Source organism: Notamacropus eugenii, chromosome 2 (assembly GCF_028372415.1).
Source record: "Notamacropus eugenii isolate mMacEug1 chromosome 2, mMacEug1.pri_v2, whole genome shotgun sequence".
Lineage (NCBI taxonomy): Eukaryota > Metazoa > Chordata > Mammalia > Diprotodontia > Macropodidae > Notamacropus > Notamacropus eugenii.
This window is the reverse complement of record NC_092873.1, coordinates 392532906-392547659: the sequence shown is the minus strand read 5'-3', so window position 1 is coordinate 392547659 and position 14754 is coordinate 392532906. Positions and strand designations below refer to the sequence as shown.

The following is a 14754-nucleotide window of genomic DNA, read 5'->3' as shown; positions in this document are numbered from 1 at the left end:
ATAATGAAGCTGTGAGAAAGAGGGAAGGAAGTATTGGGAGAAGGTAGAGGAAGAATGGGGAAAATTATCTCACACAAAAAAGATGCATAAGGAAAAGTATTTAAAGTGAAGGGGAAATGGAGAAGGGGTGATAGACAACTCAAACATCATTCTCAGTGGAATTAGTTAAAAGAAGGAATAACTATATCGGTAAGCATCCCAACATACACAGGGGGGCCTGTTATCACAGATTCTTAGATCTGCATTCATGAAAGGAAAGGCAGCTTTTGAGGGGTTAACAATCACTTTAATCAAGCACTTGAATTATTCCTTTAACCAAGCATACATATCATTCACCTAGTTCAGGAGAGTCAGCACCCTGAACTTCAAAGAAAATACTGAGAAATCAGAAGTCAATAGACATGGCTTCCTCTGCCTGACCATCAACAGAGAGGTCCAATTGCCTAACCATGTTTATCAGAGAAGGAAGCACTGACGTCTGGGTTTTCCAAAGGGAAGGGGCAGCGTGGCTCCTTAGTGGCTCCCCAGAGTCCTCCTCTGGCAAAACAAAACTAAGTAACTCAGCCCCAAAGTAAAACCTTACCCTCTTCATATTTATACACTTTTCAAAGCCAGAGGGCATAACCCTCTAACCCAATAGAAAATTTTTCAATAGAAGTTTTTCAATAGGAAAAACAAAAGGTACTTGGGACCTTCCTACAGAACAACTCTCCAAACAAGCTTCCCTCAATTGACAGGCCCATCAATGGGTGGGGAAGATCTTCTTTTATCACATTCAAATGGAGGCATTATACTTTTTGTTTACACTAAAACAAGAACAGCAAAAGATTCTATTTTGCTTGGCTTTGCAATAACATACTCACCCAGTTGTGTATAAAAATCTATCTTATTCAACAGAAAAATAGGAGGGGAAGTGGATGAGAGAAGAGATGGGGTGAAAGAAGATATATGGTAGATTAAGAAAAACAGTGGTCACAACCAAAACTCTCTTTTAATAAGGGGCAGGAGAGAGAGAGAGATAGGCAGGCAGACAGACAGAGACAGAGATAAAGAGAGAGACAGAGATAGAGAAAAAGGATAAATGGGGAAAATAGAATGGAAGAAATTACAATGCTAGTAATCATAACTGTAAATGAGAAAAGGTTCAACTCACCCATAAAATGGAAATGTATAATAAAGTGGATTAGAAACCAGGATCCAACAGTATGTAGTTTACAAGAAACACACTTGAACAAACACACACACATAGAGTATAAATAAGTGGATGGAACAGAATCTGTTATACTTCAATTGAGGTTTTAAAAAAAAGGCAGGGTAGCAGTTAAGATCTCAGACAAAAAAAAAAAAGCAAAAATGGACCTAATTTAAAAAGATAAGCAGGTAAATTACATTTTTCTAAAAGGTTACACAGACAATGAAACAATATCGATATTAAATATATATGCACCAAATGACCCATGACCCAAATTCTTAAAGGAAAAGTTAAATTAGTTACAGGAGGAAATAGTAACTCTATGCCAGTGGAGGACTTCTACTTTCCTGTCTCAGAACCAGATAGATCTAACTACAAAATAAATAAAAATGAAGTTAAGGATATGAATAGAATTTTAGAAATGTTACATATGATAGATCTCAGGAGAAAATTGAATGGTTAAGAGTAGTGTCCCTTTTTTCTCAGTTGTAAATGGACCTTTCACAAAAATTAACCATTTATTAGGAGATTGAAAACCTCACAACAAAATGCAGAAAAGCACCAATATTAAGTACATCATTTTTAGATCATAATACAATAAAATCAATAAAGGGCCATGGAAACATAGATTAAAAATTATTTGCAAACTAAATAATCTAATAGTAAAGAATGAGTGGATCAAAAACCAAATAACAAAAACAATCAATAATTTCATTAAAGAGAATGACAATGAGACAACATACCAAAATTTATGGGATGTAGCGAAAGCAGTACTGTATCACCAAGGCAATATTCACAGCACTGGTGGTGACTATGAATGTGCCGGTGTAGTTCTCAATCACAAAGTATAAAAGACTCTCCATAAAGAAGGCAGAAGAAAAACATTTATTCAAACACCAGAAAGCCAAATCCCAAAAACAGAAAGCTAAATCTGTCATGGTAGCCAAGAAGTTAATAAACATGATAATGGCAGGAGGCAAAGCCATTCCCAAGTGTACCCCTCTCTGCTGGGGCCTTCTCACAAGCAAACATTCACAAATCTTGCTGTGCCTGCTGAGTTCACTCACTTCTTCCAGGTTCTGCTCCACTTTTCCTGTTCCACCTGTTCAGCAAGCTCCTCCAGCTACATGTGACTTAGGCTTCCAGGTGATTTAAGCGGGTCACATGGGCCTATTAATGAATGGGGAAGATCTTCCCTTTTAAATTGCTATTACAAGGATTTAGAGAAAATTTATATCTCTAAATGCCCACATCAAAAAAATATAGAAAAAGCTGAAGAATTGAGCATGGAATTTAAAAAAAATAGAATAATGAATTAAAAATCCCTAATTAAACAGATAAATGGAAACCCCGAAAATCAAAGGAGAGATTAATAGCATTGAAAGAAAAAAAACCCACTGAACTACAGAGCCATTGTGCTGACCTCATTGTTATATGATTGTGAAACCTGGACACTACATCAGCACCATAACCAGGAATCACTTACATTGGAGTTGTCTTCGGAAGATTCTGAAGATCACCTGGCAGGATAAGGTACCACACGCTGAGGTCCTTTCTAGAACGAAACTGCCAAGCATTTGAACTCTACTGCACAGTCTCTTTACAAAAGGAGTATAAAATAATTTGTCCTCAAAGGAATTCCAACCAAGCTGTGAAACAACATTAAGACAAAAAATAAGTAGAGAATAAAACAAAACAGCATCAAAGGTAGTGCTAAACATTTCTTGAAATTTCTGTGGTAATTTTTGATGCTTTCAGATTCATTTAACCTAAAAAACCAATTCTACTTCTTAGCATATTACCCATACCCTAAAAATCATGCTAGGAATTTTTGAGGCTACCATTTCCTTTTGCCTCTATAAGTAAATATTTTATTACAAAATATTTGCTAATCTGTGTCTAAATTTGTCATTTATTATCAGAAAATGCAGCTTCCCTATGAAATTGTTACTGTGGTTAATCAACACATATTTATTTATCACCTACTATGTGCTAGGCACTGTTTTAAGTGCTGGGAATACAAAAGCAGGAAAAAAAACCATAATCAAACAAAAAGAAAATAGCTAATACTGTTAAGAAGATAATCTACGGGGGAGAGGAGCTTGCCAAAAACTATATACAAAAATATATACAGTCTAAATTGGAGTTAATTACAGAAAGAAGGAACTAGCACTAAGAAGGATCAGGAAAGACTTGTTGTAGAAGGGAGAATTTTAGTTGAAACTGAAGGAAGCCAGGAACATCAGGGGAAATGGAGATAAGAAGAGGAAAAAATTCCAGGCATGAGGTATATAGCTAATGAAAATGCATGGCCTCAGGAGATGGAATGTCTTGTGCAAAGAACAGCAAGGAGGTCTGTGTCAGTGGATCATAGAATACAGAGGGGGTTGTGGTGTCTTTTCTATATAAGTCATTAGCTTAGCCCCCATCAGCAACACTTCCTTTATTGTTAAGGGTCAGTGACTAGCACCTCGGTTCCATACATTATCATATAGACTAGTCAGCATTTGTATAACACTTAAGATTTCACAAAGAGCTTACCGATATCTCATTTGATCCTCACAGAAACCTTGAGATACAGGCACTGTTATTTATCCCCTTTTACAGATATAAAGTGATTTCCCCAAAGTCACACAGCTAGTCAGTATCTCAGGAAGGGCCTGGACCCAGGTCTTTCTGACTCCCACTTCAGTATTCTATAAACCATACTATGATGCTCCTCTAGAATGGTGGTTCTTTAAAGGTAGGGACTGTCTTATTTTCATTTTCGTATCCTCAATACCTAACATAGGGCCTTTAACACATTATGCTCAACACATGTTAATTGAAAGACTGAATATAAATGTTAATTATTACTATTATTCCTTTCGGATGGTGTGGGAAAAGATCTTTTCATGAAGGGAGGTAAGGTGAAAGGGGAGCAACTAAATAATCCAGTGCTATTTTTTAATGTTTTTATTTTTCAATTCTTCCTCGCGAAGGGAGACAGTCTCAATAAATAACATCTGAAAGGTTATTAATGGTGACAAGAGATTTTTAGACACATTTTGCTATAGTAAATAATGGTCAGAAATAAGGATTTTGTCTTTGAAATAACTGTCAAGGTTATAGGTCTGAGATATTCAAGGGCCGAGGGTGAAGGGGTCCAGTTTGCAGCATTAACAAGTCTCCTCCCTTCTTTTACCACTGGAGTTACACTACGACAATTCCCCCACCTTGTGACTCCATTTCACTATCACATGTAGCTCTATGGCCAACCTAATGAGAGCTGCTAAGTATGGCAAAAAGGCTTGCAGTAGAAAAGAAAATTCTCTCCAGCTAGCTTTAAACATTCAGTGAGGCCTAATGTGATGTAAAATGGGAGAGTCAGTGGTCATATCATGCACAACATTCAAACAAGCATTTTTAAGGGATCCTGTTTATGGAAGAATTCTGATTTATCAGAAGTTATCAATGGAAATGTACATTTTCCCCAAGTTCTGATTTAAGTCCTATTTCTCCTCCAGCTTAAAGCCTACCTCTGCCCAACTTCAGCCTACATTAATCTCTCTCTTCTTTGTGCATCCATGGAATCTAGAATCAATACCTCCTCATTTAATACTTGCTTATACAGTTATTCTTTCCATATCATGGGAGGCAGGGCCGTGGCTCCCCCACAATCTGGAAAATCCATGTAAAATTTTTGACCCTCCCTTTGTACTAGAAGTCTGAATTATTATGAAATATGTTGATATTATGCAACATTATGCATAATTTTATGCATTTCTGAGTTTTTAAACTTTTTCTGTGTTGTCTCCTGGCCTTTGCATGTCATCTCTGGCTTCTGCAAGACTCCCCCAAAATTCTCATTTAGTTTCTTATGCTGACACTTGATATATCAAAACCACCATGAGGAAAGGCATGATGTGGAAGGGATAACTGCACATTGTCTTACATTGTCCCTATTTAACACTTACTTAAATGTTGGTATATTGTTTACTAAATGTTTCACACCTTAGTATAATCTCTACGGTTAGATTATGATCTCTGTGAGAGCAGAAATTATGTTTTATATTCATTTCCTAAAGTATCTATCCTACCATTGGACACATGTGACTGGTAGTCCACAGCACCACAGAATCTCATTGGAAGGGCCCATCCAGTCACTGGTTGTTGGACCCAAATGACATCACTATGTTAGAGTCAAGTTTCATGTGCAAATGCAGAATGCTCTACCACAGGTTGGGCACAAATAGCCCATGTGAACATTTGGGGTGGATTCTCTAAATTTGCACATCTTTCATTTCTTTTAAGCTGTTTCAGTTCTGCCCTCCAGATAAACCCACACCTGAAGTATGATTCCTTTTTCAACATAGTGTTAGCTTCTGCTTGAAGCCCTCTAACGAGGGACAGCACACCAGTTCTTGAAGCTGCCCATTCCACTGTTAGACTCCCCTGACTGTTAAGCAGTTTTTCCTGAACTAAAACCTGCATTTCCAATTCTCAATCATTACTCGTAGTTCTGCCCTCAAGGTCAAAGCAGAAAAAGTCAATTCCCTCTTCCACTACTTGACAACCTTTCAAATACTTAAAGTCCATTATCAGAGTCCCTAAACTACACACTTTCAAGGCTGAAAATCCTTAGTTCCTTCAACTAATATTCACATAGCTTTGGGTTAGTGGAGAGAGAGCTGAAGTGGGAGTTCAGAGAGCTGAGTGCCTCACTCAAATCCAGTTCACACGCAAGACAAGACATCACCCTTCCATAATGAAAGATGAACCACAACAATGATGCATCCTGTTCTAGCTCTTCCTCTACATAGCTGAATGGTCTTGCACAACTTACTTAACTTCTTTGAGACAGATACATAGATAGATAGACAGACAGACAGACAGAGAGACAAACAGACAGATAGATAGAGAAATGACAGAGAGATAATATATGTGATAGAGATGGATTAGAGAGATGATAGATTATACAGATAAGTGATATAAATTAGATAGATATAGAGTGACAGATGCCAGAGAGGATAAGCAGACAGCTAGATAGATTTATAGCAAGAATCTGTTGGAATTAGCTCAAATAGGCTCAAGATGAGTCAAATATTAAATTTTCAGTATGAGTATTTATATTACATCTTGGAAATTGGCAAATGCTAAAAATCAGCATGATTGTTTTGTTAATTTCTAAACTTAAGAAAGTGATGAAGACAATGATAATAATGCAAACCAAACTTAAAAGTATGACAGGCATACAGATTTTTTTGGGGGGAGGGGATCATTTGTTAAACATTGGCTAGAACACCATTGGATAGAGTATTTATCAAGCACTTATGTGCCAAATACTGTACTAAGAGCTGGAAATATCCATCCAAACAAGCTAGAAAGGCTTTGAGCCTTACAGAGTTTACATTCTAATGATGAACAACATCTACAAAATATTGTATGAAGGAGGAGGTGGGGGAATCCAGAGGTAGAGTCTAAGGTTACTGTGAAAGAAGGATGAGAGTGATTATCAGAGAACAAGTAGCATGATGAGAAGATGTCTGAGAAGGGGTGTAGAGTCCTGGTTCCTGCCAAAATAAGGTGAAAACTCACCCATCAGGGGTTCAATGTTTTTTTCTATAAAATGGGGAGCAGGAAGGGGAACCAAGCTAGATGATTTCTAATGTTCTTTATGTTTTCATTATTTTATTATACAAAGCAGTAGGTTATGATGAATAGTACCAACTATAGGGTTTTAGAAAAGGGAAAGATTAGTGTGGGCTGGAGTTGTCAGGGCAGGTTGAAGATGGGATGTGAATCTGACTGGTGGGTTGTAATAGGTAGGAGGGAGAGAAGAGGACATTCCAGGCAAAGAAAACAGCATGAGTCAAAGTATGACAGAAATAGCATGGTGCATTTGGGAGACAGTTAAAGCAGCCTGGTTTGAGTGGAAATTTTATATAGGAAATAAAGGTGGACAGGAAGGGTAGGGCCAGATTGCAGAAGCTCTTGAATAGCAGTCTTAAGAATTTGTACTCTACCTGAAGATAATGGGGAACCACTAACTGTCTCAGAACATGAAGCGACATTAGTGGAAGATTAATCTGATAGAGAGTGTAGGATAAACTGGTAGGTAGAGAGTGGAATCAGAGAGGGAAGAGAGAGGCTATTGCAGTAATCCAGACAGGGGGTGAAGAAGTTCTGCAGTAGGGTTGTGATGTTGAATATGGAAAGGCAGAAATTTGATTCAAGAAACATTTATTTATTTTCTGTTATGTGCAAGAGGCAATATTACTGTGAACAATGAGAATTATAAAGGTAAATTGGACCACGAGTGGTACCTTCAAAGAGTTTACAAGTTAATTGACTATATATAAAGAATGTCATAGAAATAATGTCAACCCTAAACAGAATAATACAAGAGCAATGATTCAGACAAGACGGAGAGTTGAGAGCGAGAAAGAGAGAGTGAGAGAGTAAGAGACAGACAGAAACAGAGAGAGGGAGAGAGAGACAGAAAGAGACAGAGAGAGGGAGAGACAGAGAGAGAGACAGAGACAGAGGGAGGGAGAGAGAGAGAGACAGAGAGACAGAGACAGACACAGAGAGAGGGAGAGAGAGAGGGAAGAGAGAGAGAAGAGACAGAGAGAGGGAGACAGAGAGACAGAGATAGAGACAGACACAGAGAGAGAGAGGGAAGAGAGAGACAGAGAGAGGGAGAGAGAGACAGAGAGACAGAGACAGAGAGGAGAGAGAGACAGAGAGAGATAAAGGAGAGAGAGAGACAGAGAGAGATAAAGGGGGAGAGAGAGAGACAGAGAGAGGGAGAGGGAGACAGAGAGACAGAGAGAGATAAAGGGAGAGAGAGACAGAGAGAGATAAAGGGGGAGAGGGGGAGAGAGAGAGAGAGAGATCAATAAATATTTAAGTGGCTATTATATGTTCAGGCACTGTGCTAAGGGCTAGGGATACAAAAAGAAGCAAAAAGCGGTTTGTGCTCTCAAGACTAAAATCTAATGGGAGAGTTAACACACAAACAAATATATACAAAGCTAACTATATACAGGATAAATAGAAAATAATTAAAAGATGAAAGGTACTGGAATTAAGAATGGCTGGGGAAGGATGAGAGATGAGAGAGTGAAAATGTTAGTTCCAGAGGGACAGAAAGAGACAGAGAGAGTGAGAGAGAGAGAAACAGAAAGAGACAGTGACAGAGACAAAGGTAGAGACACAGAAACACTCAGAGAGAAATAACTCCTCTGAGGGGCTAATGATGACTCATATTTCTATTCTAAATTTTGCGAAGCATTTTATACACACACGCATATATAATATATATATGTAAAATCTCATTCAATCCTCACAATAGTTATGTGAGGTAAATGCTGTCATTACTATTCCAAATTTAGAAGTAAGGAAACTGAGGCTCAGAGAAGTTAAGTACACAGCTAGTAAATTATCTGAGGCAGGATTTGAACCAGGGTTTACTCACTTTACATACATACTATTTACTACATCACTGGTGTCAAATTCAAATAGAAAGAGGGACCACCAAACTATATGTAATGATCCCTGTCATCCTCATCTTGACTTAGTTGTAAAATGTAATAGTATCTATATTTAACTTTCAAAATTTTGTTAAATATTTCACAATTGCATTTTAGTCTTGTTCTGTGTTTATTGTGGGTCCTGTATTTGACACCTCTACCTCTTGTGAAAGATTCAAATCCACAAATACATATTAAGACCCCACTATACACAGTACATTATGCTAGGGCCTACTAATACAAAATTAAAATAAAATGGCCCCTGTCCTCCAGGAACTTACATTGTACTGGATTTCATGAAAGAAGCAGGATTTGAGCTTAATTTTGAAGGGGAACAAATGATTTCAGCAGGTGGTAAAGAAACACAAAATACATTTCAAAGGAAAAAATGGATAGCCCTCTTCCTAACTTTAGAGGTCATTTTTTCAGAAGAAATCCAAAAATTCCCAGAAATCTGTTCAGGTAATCAAAGGATTAATCTAAACCAACCTGATAGTATGTAGAGCAGAATGAAGGTCCTAACTAGAACTTTCCAAGATTGATTACAATCAGTCTGAAAAGCAGTTCTTATGGTAAAAGTTATAGAAGCACCAAGCCAGGAGGAAAATGCAAAATGTAAGGGCCTGGAAAGAGTAGATGATAGAAAGATGGATGGATGGATGGATGGATGGATGGATGGATGGATGGATGGATGGATGATGGATACAGACGGATACAGAGACAGATATACCGAGAGATGACAGATAGATGATGGATAGAGCATTTAATTAGATACTTGCTATGTGCCAGAAGCATAGCATTGTTCTTTAACAACTGGGGAATAGGGAGGGGGGAATGCAGGGGATCTTGGATTCACAAGCTTGATTCTGGTTTAGTCTCTTGCAGTAGTCTGTTGGAAGCACTTTCTCTCTGGAATCAACCCTTCAGCTGGCTCCCCAAACAGAATCCAAAACAAAGATCTGGTGTTTTCCCAGCCTAACTAGAAATGATTTAGAGTTATAATAGAATAGAGTCCAAGCTCTACGTGTGCTTCTAACTTGGATCCCTTGCGAGGGTAAGTAAACAATTCTTGAGTCAACATTATGTAGGCTGATGACTATACAAGGAATGAAGACTAGCCTGTTAGAAAGAGCACCAGGTAAAAAGGCAGGAGACCTGAGCTTTTAAGATATCTGATGTGTTTATTTTTGTCCTGCAGTTGTGTCGGAAGCTTCCTGAACCCCTTTTGTGGATTTTCTTGGCAAAAATACTGAAATGGTTTGCCATTTTCTTCTCCAGCTTATTTGCAGATGAGGCAACCGAAGCAAACAGGGTTAAGTGATTTGCCCAGGATAACCTGAGGTAAAATTTGAACCTGCGCCTACCTGACTTTGGGCTCAGCAGTCCATCCACTGCTCCACCCAGCTGCCCAAGGTGTCTATTACTAGTCAGTTTGAGGGATTCTGGCTAAGTCACTTAATCTTTTATTTACTTCTTCATCATAAAACAGAGACAATAACACCTGTACTACCACACTCCCTGTTTGACTTTGTGCTGTGTAAAAGACAGCAGTATTATGCACATATAAAGGACAATTTTAAAATTGCTTGAAGGCTACAAAGCCTTTTCTAGAGTTTAAAAAAAATTTACTATGCATAGAGAAGTTCTTAATAGGCTCAGACAGGTAGAAAACACCCAAGGAATAGAGTTTTCATTCATTTTTCAGAATCTCATTGAAAGCTCCATCTCCACGCAGACTGCGGCTTTCGGAGCGAGCTCGCCCTGGGACCTTCTCCCCTCCCCTCAAAGCCCTGCAAGGGTCCTCAAGGCGGGGTATGGAGTCAGAAACCGCCCTTGGAGGGAAGTAGGGCTCAGTGCTGCCCCGGGCGCTGGGCGTCGCCAGCACGGCCAGAAGCTCCCCTCAGCTCCGGAGCCAGAGGAGCTGTCCTCTGCCGGACCTTCCCGTCCTTACCCAGGCAAATGTGCAATTCCAAAATGTCTTCTGATCCAGATGGTGCCTTAAGCACCTCACGAATTCCAGCTTCGGAACAAGAGACCCTGGTTAGACCAAAACCATTGCTCTTGAAGCTGTTGAAGTTTGCTGGTGCGCAGAAAGAAACATTCTCAAAGAAGGAGGTTTTATTCTATCTTAGCCAGTATATTATGTCAAAACAATTGTATGATAAAAAGCAACAGCACATCGTCGATTGTTCAGATGACCTTCTTGGAGATCTGTTTGGGTCACCAAGCTTCTCTGTGAAAGAGCATAGGAGATTATATGCAATGATTTCTAGAAACTTGACAGTAGTCCATCAACAAGAATTTGCAAGTCCAAATACATCAACAAATGAAGCCAGCTGTCAGCTTGAAAGCAGAAGTGGTCAAAAGGAATCTATTCAGCAATTGCAGGAAAAGAAACCGTCACCAAATCTGAATACTAGACCAACTACTTCATCTAGAAGGAGAACATATAATGCATCAGAAGAAAATTCGAATGAGTTACCTGGTGAAAGACACAGAAAACGGACTAAGTCAGATAGTATTTTCCTTCCATTTGATGAAAGCTGTACCCTATGTGTCATAAGTGAGATATGCTGTGAACCAAGCAGTAGCAATGATTCAACAGAAATTCCTTCAAGTCCAGATATTGATACTGGTGTATTAAGTGAAAATTCAGATGATTCAGTTTCAGACCAATTCAGCGTTGAGTTTGAAGTTAAGTCCATTGATCCAGATTATAGCCACAATGAAGGACAAGAACTCAACAGAAAAAGATGATGAGATACTGTATATCAGGCAGAGGATAGTCACACTGACTCCTTTGATGAAGATCCTGAAATATCCTTAGCTGACTATTGGAAGAGTACTTCCTGTGATAGAATGAACCCTCTACTTCCACCACATTGCCATAGATGCTGGACTTTGCGAGATAATTGGCTTTCTGAGGGGAAGGGTGATGTGTCAGATAAATGTAAACTAGAAAGCCCCATACAAGGGGAGGAAGAGGGCTTTGATGTTCCAGATTGTAAGAAAAATAAAATGAATGACTCTCAAGATTCATATGTTGAGGAAAGTGATGAAAAAATAATACAGACATCAAACTCCCAAGAAAGTGAGGATTATTCCCAGCCATCAACATCTAAAAGTATCATCATTTGGGATTTTCTTGGCAAAGATACTTAAGTGGTTTGCCATTTCCTTCTCCAGTTCATTTTACAGATGAGGAAGCTGAGATAAACAGGGTTAAGTGACTTGCTCAGTATCACATAGCTAGTAAGTATCTGAGATTGGATTTGAACTCAGGCCTTTCTGACTTTGAACCTAGATAATACAGAGTCTCATAAGTAAAACTTAGAACTATTCGAGGATTCTGCCCAATAATCCACACAGCCCAAATGAAGTGGATAAAGAATATGAACCAAGTTATAGTGCAATCTCTGAAGAACCAAAAATTAGTATCACTCAGAAAGCAACAGAGAAGTTAATGGTTGGTGAAAGAAGGCTACAATAATTACAGAAAATTACCAACGAGAATAAGAATAAAAATTATCATCAAAAATACATGAAATAGAAAATGGACCGGTCATGTGGCAAGACCAAGCCAAAGCCAGTACGTAGTCCATTTATTCTGTCTTCTTTTGCCATCACAAGGAAAAGAGGGCCCCCAGCATCTGAGATGGATCTCCTGTGAAGAATTTAAGGTAGGACTCAGGTAAGAGTTTCATAAAATGGGCAAAGGTGGATTGTGATTTTTCTTCTTTGGAGTGAATACTTACATCCATGAGAACACAGATTTACTCAAAATTTTGAACAATGGATGCAGAAAGTCAAATAAACTACAAAATGAAATAAAACCAAACCAAACCAAAACAAAACAAAAATAACGGACAAATCTTGCATTTTTAATGCCATGACAAGAAGACTTGAGCTTCCTACAAGGTGCATCTCATTGATGGGTTGAAAAAAAAAGGACTTATCTTCTCCAAGTTACATCTTTACCACAAAAGTAATAACCATAACCACAACAAACTAGGTTATAATATTATAAGCTGGAAGTGAGACTAAGGAATCCTATTACTTAATATCTGCCTCCAATGCCAAATAAGACCTACCTAAAAACCAGAAGTCTCATCATTTATAAATGCCAAAGGTGAGTTTATGAGGGAGGGTTCACTCAGTGTTCTCATGCTAACAGATAATTAACTGTTGGCTGCCAGGAGTTGAGAAGGAAGGGCAGAATATAATTTTTATCAGCTGAAAACGTCCAACTTCACAGTGCATTTGTGCAAAGTACAACCCTTTTTTTCTGGTTCTACTGCTCAGGGGAAGAGTATCCTGGGTAGTGGGTGGTGCATCCTCTACCTTCCATATGCCTTTGTGTGAATAAAGAAGGTGGGCAGAGAGATATTTAAAACCCTTTTGCCATCTCTCTCCTAGAGGTGCCAATTGAAATAGAGGAAGTGTGAACACATTGTATTGCCTGTGGTATAGAAAATGGATAGTATCTCTGAAGATAATCTAAAACTAATTACTTTTCTTTGAAAAAAATGTCCTTTGCACCCTGCTTCATAATCCTTATTTTGTTGTTTTCTTCCCAGTTTATAATCAGGAAAACCTTTTTTTTGTATTTATATGCTGTGGGAATAATTTATAGTTATCCTTGAGAAAATTAGTATAGCTCCAAGATCCTCTCTCTTCTTTGTCTTTATTATTAGAGTGAATATCATTTTTGTATATTTCCTTTGAGAGTTGCCTTTCCATGGTCACTACAACCCAAAATGAAATATGAATGTTTGCACTAGCCATAATTTATTGATAGAAAAAAGGAAGGAGAAATAGGTTGCTTTTCTTAAAAATTTTAAAACAACAGTATCTTATCATTCTTTATGTGAAAGGAATGTAGAGCTTGGCAATGGAGATAGTGCTTCAGGATTGAACTGTTTCCAACAATAAGTCATACTTTCAGAACAAGTAGAAGAAAAGGGCTGTTGGATTACAGGACAACTTTCTTAGGAAGATGTACCTAAAAACTATAAAGGATTCTTCTTTATTTCTCTATTCATGGGTGCCAACTTCTCCAGAGATTTTCCCTGATCCCTTTAGCTGAAAGCGACCTTTTCCCCCTCAAATTCCCCTAGATAATTTATAACTCTCCTCTGCCTTTATGACAATGCCCCTAGTACCATGGTTATCTGTCTGCATATCTTATCCCTACCTCCCTGAGATGGTAAGCTCCTTGGGGGCAAGCACTGTATTTTTCTTTCATCTTGGTATCATCAGTCCCTTGCACATAGTAGACACTTTAAAGGTTTGTTGAAATGAGTCCTCCCTTAGGAAATGCACCTATAATTCTAAGCATTACATAACCATTTCTACTCCTATAGAGACTACTGCCTCAGAAGGATGATACTGAATCATCTTCTCTCTTCTTTTCCTTCATCTTATTTCTTCTCTTCCTTTCTTCTTTCTTTTTCAGCCTCCATATCTGTGTCATTTTCTGTCTGTATCTGTCCGTGTCGATTTCTTTCTCTTTTTTTCTGTCTCTTTCTCTACCTATGCTTAGTTCCTCAGTATGGGAATTAGCTCTATGATTGGATATTTTCCAACCTTTATACAGACTCACCAATCTCTCTTTCCTATTCACTCAAGGTCTTAGTTTTATAAATGAAACTGAGTGAAAGTATTAATGGTGAGTAATGCCACAACATGTTCTCTGCTCAACACCTTATCCTCCCACTTTCACTGATATTTGGGCATTAAATAGGGAACTGTGACCTCAGATTACTAGATGGAAATTTATTCTATTTCCGAGTAGTCTGACCCTACAGTTTTACTTTTGAGAAGTTTTACTGTTTAAGTCAAAATATTTTGGTTTGTTAGGAGGTAATTCTTGAGTGCTTAACCATTAATCTAACTTGGATATGAAAAATACAGAAACCTAAGAAAAGTGAGCACATAGCAAAGGAAGCTACTTTTCTCTTACCTTTATTTGAATCCTTTCTTTGGGGGATAATCAATACATTTCCTCTTTCTTTTTATTGCCTCCAACTCAGATAAAACTGAGCTAGT

At 38.1% G+C, this 14754-nt stretch overlaps 1 long non-coding RNA gene and 1 pseudogene across 3 annotated transcripts in view; one reads left to right on the top strand and one right to left on the bottom strand.

The window, feature by feature from the left end:
- Positions 1-14754, bottom strand: part of LOC140529099 (uncharacterized) — a 74795-nt gene that overhangs the window by 25234 nt on the left and 34807 nt on the right. For all 3 annotated transcript variants that reach the window (XR_011975423.1, XR_011975421.1, XR_011975422.1), the window contains exon 2: positions 2679-2841. This is a non-coding gene — a long non-coding RNA (uncharacterized lncRNA). The remainder of the gene's footprint in view (positions 1-2678; positions 2842-14754) is intronic.
- LOC140530462 (E3 ubiquitin-protein ligase Mdm2 pseudogene) lies at positions 10629-11868 on the top strand (annotated as a pseudogene).